The sequence below is a fragment of the Bison bison genome, unplaced genomic scaffold (genome assembly GCF_000754665.1).
Source record: "Bison bison bison isolate TAMUID 2011002044 unplaced genomic scaffold, Bison_UMD1.0 scf7180017864345, whole genome shotgun sequence".
Taxonomy (NCBI): Eukaryota; Metazoa; Chordata; class Mammalia; order Artiodactyla; family Bovidae; genus Bison; species Bison bison.
In genome coordinates, this window is record NW_011494917.1 from 5,144,820 (window position 1) to 5,159,183 (window position 14,364).

The window sequence follows — 14,364 nt, forward strand, 5'->3', positions numbered from 1 at the left end:
ACAATACTGGATGCTTGGGGCTGGTGCACTGGGACGACCCAGAGGGATGCTATGGGGAGGAAGGAGGGAGGAGGGTTCAGGATGGGGAACACATGTATACCTGTGATGGATTCATTCTGATATTTGGCAAAACTAATACAATTATGTAAAGTTTAAAAATAAAATAAAATTAAAGAAAAAAAAACTCATAAATGTCTACATATTTTCGCTCCTAGTCACCATCTTTTTTTTTTTTTTTTTTTTGAACTTTTTATTCAGTATTGGAGTATAGCCTATTAATGACGTTGTGATAGTTTCAGGCGCACACCAGAGTGACTCAGCCATACACATACATGTATCCATTCTCCCCTTCCCTTCCAGGCTGCCACATAACATTGAGCAGAGTTCCCTCTGCCATACAGTAGGTCCTTGATGGTTATCCATTTTAATTATAGCAGTGTATACATGTCCATCCAAACTTTCTCACTATCCCTCCCCTGCATTCTTTCCCCGGCAACCATAAATTCATTCTCTAAGTTTGTGACTCTCTTTCTTCTTTGTAAGTTCATTTGTATCATTTCTTTTTAGATTCTGTATTTAAGGGCTATTTCTCTTTCTCTGTCTTATTTCACTCCGTATGACAATCTCTGGGCCCATCCATGTTGCTGCACATGGCATTATTTCATTTTTAAAATCACTAATATTCCATTGTATGTATGTACTACATCTTCCTCATCCATTCCTCTGTGAAGGGACATTTAAGTTGTTTCCATGTCTTGACTATTGTAATCCGCATCTTTTTTTATTCAATCCTTTAACTCCTACCGTTTTTGCTTCTTTTTATATTTAGAAATTTTTTCAGTTACTAGGTACTTCCACATTTCAAAGTCCTTGAAGTTTGTATTGTGCATAATCTATCAGTAAGTCTCATAGAAGTTGATTTCTCCCAACTTTGAGACCATCTCTTTGGTTTCCACTTGCCTCGCTGCATATCCTTTCTGTCTCCTTTCCTTATCTCCTCCTATCATTATTGGGCTTTTATACAACTCAATACAGAGATGCCTTCTTCCTCTACTCTCTCCCTAGATAATGTCATTCATTATCAAGGCTTTAGCTGCCATTTGTATTTTGACAGATATTAAAGTATCTTCATTGAAGGCATCTCCTTGATGCTCATTATGTTCACATAGATATTTCATATTCATTTTAATTTCATATTTCACCTTTGCTTAAATATTTCATAAACACCTTTCCTTTCCCGCAGTTCCTCTTTCAGTCTAGTAAATAATCCACCCAGTTGATCAAACTAGAATCTTGGGAAATACCTCAAGCCATAATTATGTAATTGGAGTCTCTGCTAAGGGTTTATTTTATATACTTTTAATTAAAATTATGTTTAGAACAATTTCCAAGCATTGAATTACAACTTCACATTAAATATAGAATAAAAGGACAAAATCATACTCTTTAATGACCTTTGCCATTGACAACTTTGTGCCTCCTCTCTCTTTCCTCTGCCTCTCTTTGGTCCAGATCTGCATCTAGGAAAATAATACTGCATCTTTACAGAACCTTTTGGTAGAAGTAACCAGTTCACAGGCTGTGCTGTGGGCTCACCTGCACTGCCTTTTGAAAAATATATCACTAATCAAAAGTGTTATACTCTTCTGTTAGGTTTGAGAACAGTAAGATTTCCCTTTTTTATGTTTTTCAGTGATAAAGCACTTTAAGAAATGAACCTGTGCCAAATAAGTGGTATGGTAGGCAAGTCCAAAGTTGAACCGTTGTTTTTTTCATGCTATTTGCACAAAATCTGTTCATTACCCCACTGGGATGAGTCACATATTATTCATTGTGGATAGTGAAATTCATCTCAGGCGTTTATCAGTGTTGTTGCCTGTCCTGAGCACCTGTCCTGTTTGATGCTAGATGAAATGTTGCCTCTGAATTATTTTGAAGACCTTGGCTATCTACTTATAGCAGGAAAACTGGAGCATTTCAGCTGTGTGAGACCTTGGCAAATATTTGACATAATACCTGAGACTTCAATTTTGGCATGGTATTATTTTTTAGTTATTTAGAGCTATGGGATTGCACAGAGTCGGACATGACTGAAGCGACTTAGCAGCAGCAGCAGAGCTTAAAATAATAAATATTACCTGTGGTGATAATTTTGGTTTTTAAATTCTCTTTAAATAGTAATGAAGAAACCTGTATAACCTTTTCTCTAATGTTTTATGTCAAATTTTTATTAATGTTTCAGTGCTTATGTCTTGCATACAAAGTATACATGCTTTTCTTCTTCTTCTATTCAATAGTTGAAGAACTTTTGATTATAAAAATGTTAAAAACCAAAATTATTACCATAAGCAATGTGTGACTCTTCAGTTTTTAATCAATTGAAATCTAGAATCAAATTCTAGAATTGTAGCAAGCATTTCAGCTTGGTAATCATTTATTGAGCACTTCCTATGTAGCTGGCACAGACACAAATAACTCGACAAGGTCAGCATTAATGGCATGAAGGATGCAGTCCACCTGCTGGCTTGCTTGGCAGGCATTGCTAATTTTTAACTATAATCTTTCAAAATGAATTCAGAGGCTGTCTTCTTTGCAGTCAGTTTCAATATAGGTCACTTTCATGCCGGGCACATCATATTTACAGTTTCAGTTTTAGCAGGGTCAAGATTTGTGAAGGATCTGAGATTTTTCTCCTACTTGCAAGCCAATAGATGATCTTGTTACCTTTTCATGGAAGCTAGAAAGAGACATGAAACTCCCAGGTCAGAGACAAAGAACTTTATTACTGAAGGTATAGCATGCAGCATGAGCATCAGTATTTTCTTTTTTTTTTTTTGTATAATCAGTATGTTTTATGCTCATTTCCTCAGACCCAATCCTCATAAGAAAAAAGGGCAGATGATACCTGCACAGTAGTTGTGTTAGAACTCTAAGCCTAGGGAATACATGGGAAATAAGCCTGCTTGCCCTTTGTGTCAGGGGGAGAAATTATTTCTGTTTTTCAGGCCTGTTGCTACACAAAGATCTTTGAAAAGATAGACTTTAACAAAGGGTAGTCTGTGCCTTTACTTATAAGACATGTAGAAACACAGAAGACCCAAGGAAAATTGTCTCCCAACAAACAGAATGTTTTGTCTCTCAAAGTATAAATGATAAACTCAGGATCTCATCCTCTTCAAGCTATTCTGTATCACATGTTCTTCTCCAGAAGACAGAAAGATGATTAAAATTGTACTTTAACAGTTGAATCAAGGTACTCTGTGTACAAACAGGGAGCAATCTAAGCAACCAATTTAAGACGGAGCAATGGAAGTTAATAATCTTTAGTTTTCATTTGGCACATAAGGACTGTACCTGAATTGGGGGCATGTATCTTTTTAGTACTAAAATTAATGAGCATAAAAGCCATTTGAAGTTTTGATGATTCTTCTTTTTGACCGGTCCTGCTATGAAATGCAGATCTCAGTCTTGCTCTCTTGAAAAATTTGTCAAATCAGTATCTTTTTTATTTTATTACAGACGTTTCCCAATATATACAAAAATACGGAAAAGAGTATAATGAACCATATGTATACATCATTCAATTTAATCAGTTTGTCAACTCATGGCCAATCTTGTTCTCTTTCTCTGTCTCCCTTTATTATTTTAAAGAGATCTCAGACATCACATCATTTTATTTGGTTTATTTCTTAAAAAGAGCTATTTTTGCTGTTTTCCTCTTTTTGCCCATTGCATTGTGATGTTGATTCTGACATCTTTGTGTATTTGCAAACCTGTCTGCACAATTGTTTATTTGAATCTTGTTTGGGGGCTAGATATATAGGTATGTTATACTGTATTTTTGCCATATTTTTATTCTTTAACTGCACTCTCTTTACTCATGAGGATGGGAGTCCCAATATGATCAAATTTGGACACTGAAGGAAGAGGATCTAAAGCTTGAATTTTTCCTTTTGATAAAGACAAATCCTAGTTTTGGATAATTTCTTTATAACCCAGCAAAGATGTTGGTATGCCTTTCTCTCATGAGATATAGGGCCATGAAATTCCTTTAGATCTGCTAGGATGACTGGTACTTCTGAAAATTCCAATGCTGCTGCTGCTGCTGCTAAGTCACTTCAGTCGTGTCCGACTCTGTGCGACTCCATAGACGGCAGCCCACCAGGTTCCGCCATCCCTGCGATTCTCCAGGCAAGAACACTGGAGTGGGTTGCCATTTCTTCTCCAAAGCGTGAAAGTGAAAGTGAAGTCGCTCAGTAAGTGTCCAACTCTTCGCGAACCCATGGACTGCAGCCCACCAGGCTCCTCTGTCTCTGAGGTTTTCCAGGCAAGAGTACTGGAGTGGGTTGCCATTGCCTTCTCCGGAAAATTCCAATAACCTTCCTTAATTAATCAGTTCATCCAAGCCACGGATCAGTCTTTATGTTTCCGGCTGAGCCTTTTCCTGTTTATCTACAGCTTTAGGAATGAGTTGCCAGAAGATGAAAGTAGAGCTCAGACTTAAAAATAGAGCCGGCCCCATATTCTATAGAGACTTAGGTCTGTATGTTGTGATAAAAAGAGATACTAGTAGAACTTCTGACTTGGTACAATTCTTTACGATAATCTCTCAGAAGTACAAAGCAAGGCTTCCTTTCAACTTTAGAGCAGTCTCCTGGGAGACGGTGACTTGTCTGTAAAAATTTAACTGCTAATTCTTGCAGTGAAGACCAGACATAGAGAACAGACTTACAGACGTGGGGCAGTGGGGCAGTGGGGAGGAAGGAAAGTGTGGGATGTATGGAGAGAGTAACATGGAAACATACATTATTACCATATGTAAAATAGATAGCTGATGGGAATTTGCTGTATGACTCAGGGAATTCAAACTGGGGCTCTGTAACAACCTAGAGGGGTATGGGAGGGGTGGGAGGGAAGTTCAGGAGGGAGGGGACATAGGTCTACCTATGGCTGATTCATGTTGATGTTTGGCAGAAACCAACACAATACTGTAAAGTAATTAGCTTTCAATTAAAAAAAATTTTTTTAAAAAGAATGAAAGTGGGGACATCAGAGATAGTTAAATGATAATAAAGGAATATCATAAAAAAAAATGTAGGTGCCACTTTTTTACATAGAATTATTTTAAATTTGTGGCTCAAACGTTATCCTATAACCCCCATAATACATAAGCCAACTTTATGGTGATTACGGTGGGACAGGAGATGGTGATGCAAAAAGGAAGCAGTCTTCCCTTAAGGATGAGGTAGTTGACTGTATCCATGGTGATAAACTTAATAAATCTACTGTATAGAAAAAAAAAATTCTCACAGATTGGAGTCGCTAAATAAGAGGAAAGAACCAAGGAAGCTGGAAAGGTGAAAAATGGAGTGTTTGGCAAGGGATTGGGAGTTCAGGACTCGGGTCTGGAGTGGTGAGAGTTTAATGGCATCTGCCTTAAGGAATCAGATAAATTTTAGGGATGGAAGAAAATCATCGCCACTGCACCCTTGTGCAAAGGCACTGGCATGTAGCCATCAGAGGACTGAAAACAATGTGAAATAACATTGGTGACCTTGCTTTCTTCAGTCTTCATTTATTCCTATTGCTGTTTGGTTGGGTTTTTATTTTTTTATTTATTTTTTATTATTTTTTTAAATTAATTTTATTTTATTTTTAAACCCCACATAATTGTACTAGTTTTGCCAAATATCAAAATGAATCCACCACAGGTATACATGTGTTCCCCATCCTGAACCCTCCTCCCTCCTCCCTCCCCATACCATCCCTCTGGGTCGTCCCAGTGCACCAGCCCCAAGCATCCAGCATCGTGCATTGAACCTGGACTGGCATCTCGTTTCATACATGACATTTCACATGTTTCAATGCCATTCTCCCAAATCTTCCCACCCTCTCCCTCTCCCACAGAGTCCATAAGCCTGTTCTATACATCAGTGTCTCCTTTGCTGTCTCGTATACAGGGTTATCGTTACCATCTTTCTAAATTCCATATATATGCGTTAGTATACTGTATTGGTGTTTTTCCTTCTGGCTTACTTCACTCTGTATAATAGGCTCCAGTCTCATCCACCCCATTAGAACTGATTCAAATGTATTCTTTTTTAAAGCAGTTCTTTTTGGAGAGTACAAATTTTTTCTTGTGAAGCACACCAGCAACTTTTACAGTATATCTAGTCAATAAGGAAATTTTTTTCCTTTGGTTTTCAACACATTTTCACATGTACTACTGTAGAACTTTTAGGAAGAAAATCCAAGATTATTTCATATATACAGTACAGTGACACTTATAGATAACTTAATTTCCTCTTTTTGGTATCAATGTAGGTAAGAATTTTAAGAAAATGACTCTATGTTCATGCTGATGTCTTTGATAACATGTGATCTGTGGCAAACTTGTTGTGAATCTATCATGTGTTATATTTAATTTTTTTTCTTAGTTCTCTGCCACACAAAATATTCTATAAACATTTTTCATTAAAAAATCAACAATTACCAGTTAATAATTTTGCATGTGACAATTTTATCTTTTATTCCTCTTCACAGGAAAACACAACACGATCTTTAAATAGAATATTAAAAGATCCCTTTTCAGAGAGCACCAGCCGTGTTTCTCCAATAGCTTCTAATAATACTAAGAAGGGGAGAACAGTGCACTGAATCACAGTCTCGCAGTGTTATACAATCGCTTAAGGTCAGTTACATAAGGAAATAGACAAATAAGGCAAAAGCAAACTTCTGCATTTGTGAAAGAAAAAAAGAAAAAAACAACCAAGGTACATAGAATGGAAATGGCAATCGGTTCAGAGTTGGCTGCATTCAGGATCTTATTCATCACTCATCAGCTTTTCAGGTTGCTTGTTGCAGTAAGGTTTTTTAGGTTATTTATACCCTTACAATTGCAGAGGGAATGTGAGGAGAAATTTCCAGTAATTAAATACAATCTTATTGATTTCTTAAGACCTTTTTCTTCAGGCATTTACTAGGTCTCAAGATCTTGAGATAACTGACTTCCAAGGACTGGGAGCAGAAAGCCCAGATGTGAAAGGATCAGCTTTATAATATCCTCTCCCCCAACATTGCATAAGGAGGGAACTGGTGGGGCAGGGTACTTGAAGTTAGAAAGTATGGGCTGGGGCCCTAGCCTGCTGATTCATCCTGTGATTTTTGACAAATCACGTGTGTTCTCTCAACCTCAGTTTCTCCTCCTTTACAACATGTGAACAGTATCACATGCTCAAATCAAAGGGTTGTGGAGAAGGTAAAATGAGATAACCCATGTGAAAATGCTTTATAACCTCTAGAGTGCATACAGATAGGATATTTTTGTTCTAAAATTTGTAGTTTTGTTCTAATGAGGCATGCAAGTAAAGGCTTCCTTGGAGAAAGACAGTTGGGGTGGTCATGGATTTTAACTTAATCTTTTTTAAGTCCTACCCTTGAATGTGATCTTCTCACTTGCTAAAGGGATTAAGGGATGCACTTACAGCGATGTATTTTTTTCAGCAACTTGTATACAGTTTTCAAAAGATCTTGGCAATTTACTCTCTGTTCCGGCTCTTCAACAACCTGAAAGAAAAAAACCTATGACCCTTTGTCCTCTAAGCCAAACATAGGCTATGCCACAGACCTCCGGTTGGCCCTCCATATGTATGGGTTCTGCATCTATGGGCTCAACTCACTGTGGATCCAAACTAATTTTTAAATATCACAGGAAGTTCCAAAAAGCAAAACTTGAGTTTGCCACACAAGGCGATGGCACCCCACTCCAGTACTCTTGCCTGGAAAATCCCATGGATGGAGGAGCCTGGTGGGCTGCAGTCCGTGGGGTCGCTAAGAGTCGGACACGACTGAGCGACCTCACTTTCACTTTTCACATGCATTGGAGAAGGAAATGGCAACCCACTCCAGTGTTCTTGCCTGGAGAATCCCAGGGACGGGGGAGCCTGGTGGGCTGCCGTCTATGGGGTCGCACAGAGTCGGACACGACTGAAGTGACTTAGCAGCAGCAGCAGCAACTATTTACATAGAGTTTGTGTTATATTTACAACTATTTATATAGCTTTTTCATTGTATTAGGGATTGTGAGTAATCTAGAAATGATTTCAAGTAAACAGGATATATGTAGGTTATATGTAAATATTATGCCTTAAATTTTTTTTTTTTTTGATGTGGACCATTCTTTAAAAAATCTTTAATGAATTTGTTGTAACATTGCTTCTGTTGTTTATGTTCTGGTTTTTTGGCTTGAGGCATTTGGTATCTTAGCTCCATGACCAAGGATCTAACACACATCCCTTGTATTAGAGGGTAAAGTCTTAACCCTGGACTGCAGAGGAAATCCCAGTACTTGGCCTTTTTCTATAAGGGATTTAAGCATCTCTGGATTTCAGTATCTGCACCCCCACCCTTTCCCCCACCTCCAGTGGAACATCTGTACTCCTGTTTCATCAAATTATCAAAAATACACAATCCAATTGTGCACACAATCCAGTAGCATCTGGGGAAACACACAAGGGCTATTTGGGGTCATACTTAATCTTGTTCTGGTTGTGTTAAAGTCATGCATCTTGTTTAGAATTCAAGAGAATATTGGGGGCAGTGGAGAAACCAAGAGATTCAGAGATTCCTATAATTCTTTATTAATCTTTCTTTTACCCAGAGATGTGTGAATCCAAGACAGCCTGAAAAGCAAGGGCACTCTATAAGGCATCGTGATCTATTTCCATCTTCAGAGAGGTGAGAGGGAAGCTTTAAGAGGTAAAATGGCATATTTCTTCATTGGACAGATTAGTGATGACTTGACCTCTTACCCATTGTTTCCCCATCTATCTCCCGTGAAGTGATGGGATTGGATGCCATGATCTTTGTTTTCTGAATGTTGAATTTTAAGCCAACTTTTTCACTCTTTTCTTTCACTTTCATCACCAGGCTCTTTAGTTCCTCTTCACTTTCTGCCATAAGGGTGTTATCATCTGCCTACCTGAGGTTATTGATATTTCTTCTGGCAACCTTGATTCCAGCTTGTGCTTCATCCAGCCCAGCATTTCTCATGATGTACTCTGCATAGAAGTTAAATAAGCAGGGTGACAATATAGCCTTGATGTACTCTTTTCCCAATTTGGAACCAGCCTGTTGTTCCATGTCCAGTTCTAACCGTTGCTTCTTGACCTTCATACAGATTTCTCAGGAGGCAGGTCAGGTGGTCTGGTATTCCCATCACTTGAAGATTTTCCACAGTTTGTTGTGATCCATACAGTCAAAAGCTTTGGCATAGTCAATGAAGCAGAAATAGATGTTTTTCTGGAACTCTCTTGCTTTTTTGATGATCCAGTGGATGTTGGCAATTTGATCTCTGGTTCCTCTGCCTTTTCTAAATCCAGCTTAAACGTCTAGAATTTCATGGTTCACATACTGCTGACGCCTGGCTTGGAGAATTTTGAGCATTACTTTGCCAGCATGTGAGATGAGTGCAATTGTGCAGTAGTTTGAGCATTCTTTGGCAATGCCTTTCTTTGGGATTGGAGTGAAAACAGACATTTTCAGGTCCTGTGGCCACTGCTGAGTTTTCCAAATTTGCTGGCATTTTGAGTGCAACACTTTCACAGCATCATCTTTTAGGATTTGAAATAGCTCAACTGGAATTCCATCACCTCCTCTAGCTTTGTTCATAGTGATGCTTCCTAAGGCCCACTTGACTTCTCATTCCAGGATGTCTGGCTCTAGGAGAGTGATCACACCATCGTGGTTATCTGGGTCATGAAGACCTTTTTTGTACAGTTCTGTGTATTCTTGCCACCTCTTCTTAATATCTTCTACTTCTGTTAGGTCCATACCATTTCTGTCCTTTATCGAGCCCATCTTTGCATGAAATGTTCCCTTGGTATCTCGAATTTTCTTGAAGAGATCTCTAGTCTTTCCCATTCTGTTGTTTTCCTCTATTTCTTTGCATTGATCACCAAGGAAGGATTTCTTAACTCTCCTTGCTATTCTTTGGAACTCTGCATTCAAATGGGTATATCTTTCCTTTTCTCCTTTGCCTTTTGCATCTCTTCTTTTCTTAGCTATTTTCCAGTAGTCATGTATGGATGTGAGAGTTGAACTATAAAGAAAGCTGAGTGCTAAAGAATTAATGCTTTTGAACTGTGGTGTTGGAGAAGACTCTTGTGGGTCCCTTGGACTGCAAGGAGATCCAACCAGTTCATCCTAAAGGAAATCAGTCTGGAATATTCATTGGAAGGCCTGATGCTGAAGCTGAATCTCCAATACTTTGGCTGCCTGATGCGAAGAGCTGACTCATTGGAAAAGACCCTGATGCTGGGAAAGATTGAAGGCAGAAGGAGAAGGGGACAACAAAGGATGAGATGGTTGGATGGCATCACCAACTCGATGGACATGAATTTGAGTAAGCTCTGAGAGTTGGTGATGGACAGGGAAGCCTGGCATGCTGCAGTCCATGGGGTCACAAAGAGTCAGACACGACTGAGTGACTAAACTGACTAACTGACCTCTTATCTAAAGTTGTATCTGGCAAATCTGAAATTAAGAGATGCTATAATTCGAGGCATGATACAAACAAGATCCTCCATTTAGTAATGAGCAGCTAAGGATTCATGTAGGAAGTATTTGGCCTGAATTATATCAATAATGACAACAGTCCTCTGACTTTGCATGTATAAACCGACACTGCGTAAGTCTAATCTAGACATCAGAACCATGTTGCCAAGCATTCAGGTACTGGACCAACATCCCATTAAGTCTTTGAAGGTTCACAGGATGGAGCCACTCTTGACTTGGTTTACTTTCATCCTTAACTCCCTGTGAAAAACAATACTGGAAAGAGCAAATAAATGGAAGGCTGGCTTTTGATCTCAGTCTGTATTCTAATTCTAGTTGCAAATTTGCATCATTGGTTTCACATTACTGAGTTAAATGGTTTTCTCCTTTTGTCAGGTCGAAATATTAATACTGGCATTTCCTGGCATGGCACATAATTAATTTAATGAACACAAATTAATACAGGCACAGGGACAGCACCACCACATCTCTGCTTCCACCAAAAGCTGCGTTTCCCAATGAATAAATCATGATTAGCCCATCACTAAATGGATGTGTTCCATCTAGTACAGATTTCAGCAAATGTAAAGGCCACAGCACATCCAACTACACATACATGTATTAGGAAAGTGTCACTGTCTTTGGGGACAGGGGTGAGGACCAGCCGTCAGCTTTGTCATCATCTCTGGCTTCTGCTGGGACAGCTGAATGGACATGTTTAGCATCCTGGCCTGGGGGCATCGGTGAGGAAAAGCAAAAGAGGCAGGGCTTTGGGGACAAGAATGGTTTGGGTTTGAATCTTGACTTTCTTATTTACTATACCTGATACAACTCCACTGGGCCTCCTTTTACTCTGTGAAATAGAAATACAATACTTCCGTGAGATGAAAGTGAGTCTGAAAGGTAAAGTGCCTAGAAACATGCATGACCCAGAAATGACACTCAGTATGTTGCAGGAAGGGGGATGCCTTCCAGGGTCCGAAAAGGGATTCTTGTCTAACACTTGGAAATGAATGGTCTGAGGAGGCACACATGCTGACAAGTCAGAGACTTTGTTGGAAAAGTGTGCCTGGGCGGAGAGCAGGAGGGTAAAGGAACCCAGGAGGACCACTCTGCCAGGTGGCTCACAGTCTCAGATTTTTATTGTGATGGGATTAGTTTCTGGGTTGTCTCTGGCCAATCATTCTGATGCAGGGTCATTTCTGGTGACACATGCCTCACTCAACCAAGATGGATTCCAGCAAGGAGGATTCTGGAAGGTGGAAAGACATATGGCATCTCCTTTTGACCTTTCCTGAACTCTTCTGGTTGGTGGTGGCTTGTTAGTTCTGTGTTCTTTACCAGGACCTCCTGGTACAACAATTCGCACAAATGGCTACTGTGGTGCCTGGCCAGTGTGGGCAGTTTCGGTCAGTGTGTTTCCCCTAATGACTGTACATGGCTTCCCTTCTCTTTGAACATGTCACTACAGGAAGAGGAATGGGAGTGCTTGAGGTGGCTGAAGGTTAGTCTATCCACTGAGGTATCATAGAGTCCTCTCTGTCACAGGAGAGTGGACCCTGGGATCTGAGTTTGAGCCATCCCTGTGGGTCCACTCCAGTCCTCTTCCTCCATTCTTCACTCCAACTGGAAACTCACTATCAGGTAACATCAGGGCCTGTGATATCAGGAACCCAGGAGCCCCTATAAATGCAGGTGCATTGTTCACCATCCTTTGTCAGCCAAGGAAAAATTCTTCATTAGTTCTTTTCAAAAAGGCTTGGCCTGAAAGAGAACTTGGGGAATTTTCAGGAAGGGGAGATTGATACTTGAGTTTGGCACCATCTTGCTTCTCTTCATGATTCCCCTTCCAGCACAACTTGTGGTATTTTTTGGCATCGTAAAGTCACCCCACTGCTGCAAACTAACTTTAAATGCTTCAAAAGCAACCCGCTTTCCTCCTCATGTCCCCCAAACACCTTCAATTTATTCTAATCTCAGGTAGATTTTAATAGGAAAGCAAACTGATTATACTAAGTCACGATTTGACTCAGCCAATGTTTATTGTTGTTTGTTCTTGGGACTGTGCTCAGTCCTAGGGATAGAACAATGAACAAAATATGGCCTCTGCCTTCAAGGAGCGCACAGTCTAGGGATCAGAGCCCCATGTGGAAAGAACCAACATAATCGCAGGAGCTATTAATAAGTACCACTGTAAAGAAGGTGGGGGCTTCCCTGGTAGCTCAGATGGTAAAAGTGTCTGCCTACAATGCGGGAGACCTGGGTTCGATCCCTGGGTCAGGAAGATCCCGTGGAGAAGGCAATGGCAACCCACTCCAGTACTCTTGCCTGGAAAATCCCATGGATCAAGGAGCCTGGTAGGCTACAGTCCATGGGGTTGCAAAGAGTTGGACACAACTGAGCAACTTCACTTGTTTTCATAAAGAAGGTAGATGTCAGAGACCACACCAAGAGCCTTCCAGTGTGTTACCTTATTTAATCCTCACAGTGTCCATGAGAGAGAGGTTTAACACCTCCACATTTATGGATCAAGAAATACCCAGACAAAGATTTTGAGTAAAATAACGTATCTTAATGGCACAGCAGAGAAAGGAGTGACTTGCTCTGCCTGGGAAGTAGGAAAATTTTCACAGAAAAAGTGGCATTTAACATTAACTGAGGATTAGAATGAGACATCTGGCTGTGACTGAGACATTCAATGAAGAAGTGTTCAGCACTGAAAGATGTTAAGTGGGTTGCCTCCCTCCTTAAAAAAAAAAAAGAAAATTTCTCAGAAATGCCCAAACAGAAAATGAGACTGACTATGTGGGGAGAGGTCTTCAAATCAAGTAACCCTGACTCAACTGCCCTTGAGATTTACTGCTACTAGAATATTTGTATTCTTATCTTTACTACCAGCTATGGCCAGAGAGTGGACATGGACCATTGCACAGGGAATCAACGTGCAAAACTTTACCGGATGTTTTTGGAGGATGAATATAAAGCAGGAAGTCGAAGAGTTGAAGAGCATGGTAAGTGACCAAGTATTGATTTTCCAGTCCTACTATAGATTCTTCATTATCTGCCGGGCCTCCCTGGTCTTGACCAGTGCCCCTGTCTTCCAGTTTCTGAGGGAAAGGAGGAATGTAATTGCAATAAGCAACAATTAGCAAACATAAATTGTCTAGTTACATAGACCACACTCCCTCTAATGTCTTCTAGTACTTTTCTACTAGTTTATCCCATCTCTTCAAAACCTCTGGCCTGTCGTTTCAGGGGAGTTGAATGGAATCTCTCTCTTATGGTGATAGTTTTGAATAGTCTTCCTTGCTTGTTTAACCCTGTCTAGTGCAAATTTGCTTTGACAACATGCACACATGAGGCAACCTGAAATTCCAGGTGAAACAACCATCATGTAAACTTTACAAGCAATGCAGACTCCATTTGGGAAATTAAACACAGTGTGATTGGGCTCCTGGTGGAGTGTAAGAATGAGATTCCTTTATACAGGTTTTTTGTTTTTTTTTTTAGGGTAGCATTGAAACTGTGAGCTTTGGAGCCATGAAGGAATGTTATTTACTTCAGAAACCACACTGTTAGCTTCTGAGGTAAACAATATTTACTCAGTCATTAGACCGAAAATGCAATTGATGCCTTTTAATTCTGTAATCACCTATAAACAAAGCAAAGAATACTTAACTGTGGTTACAGAATACTGTTTTCAACCTTGATAATGTGAAGTGTGGAGGTGGAAAAGGGAAGGAGGCAAGTAAGGATGAAGGTGGAAGTATAAATATGCTGCTGCGGCTACTGCTGCTAAGTCGCTTCAGT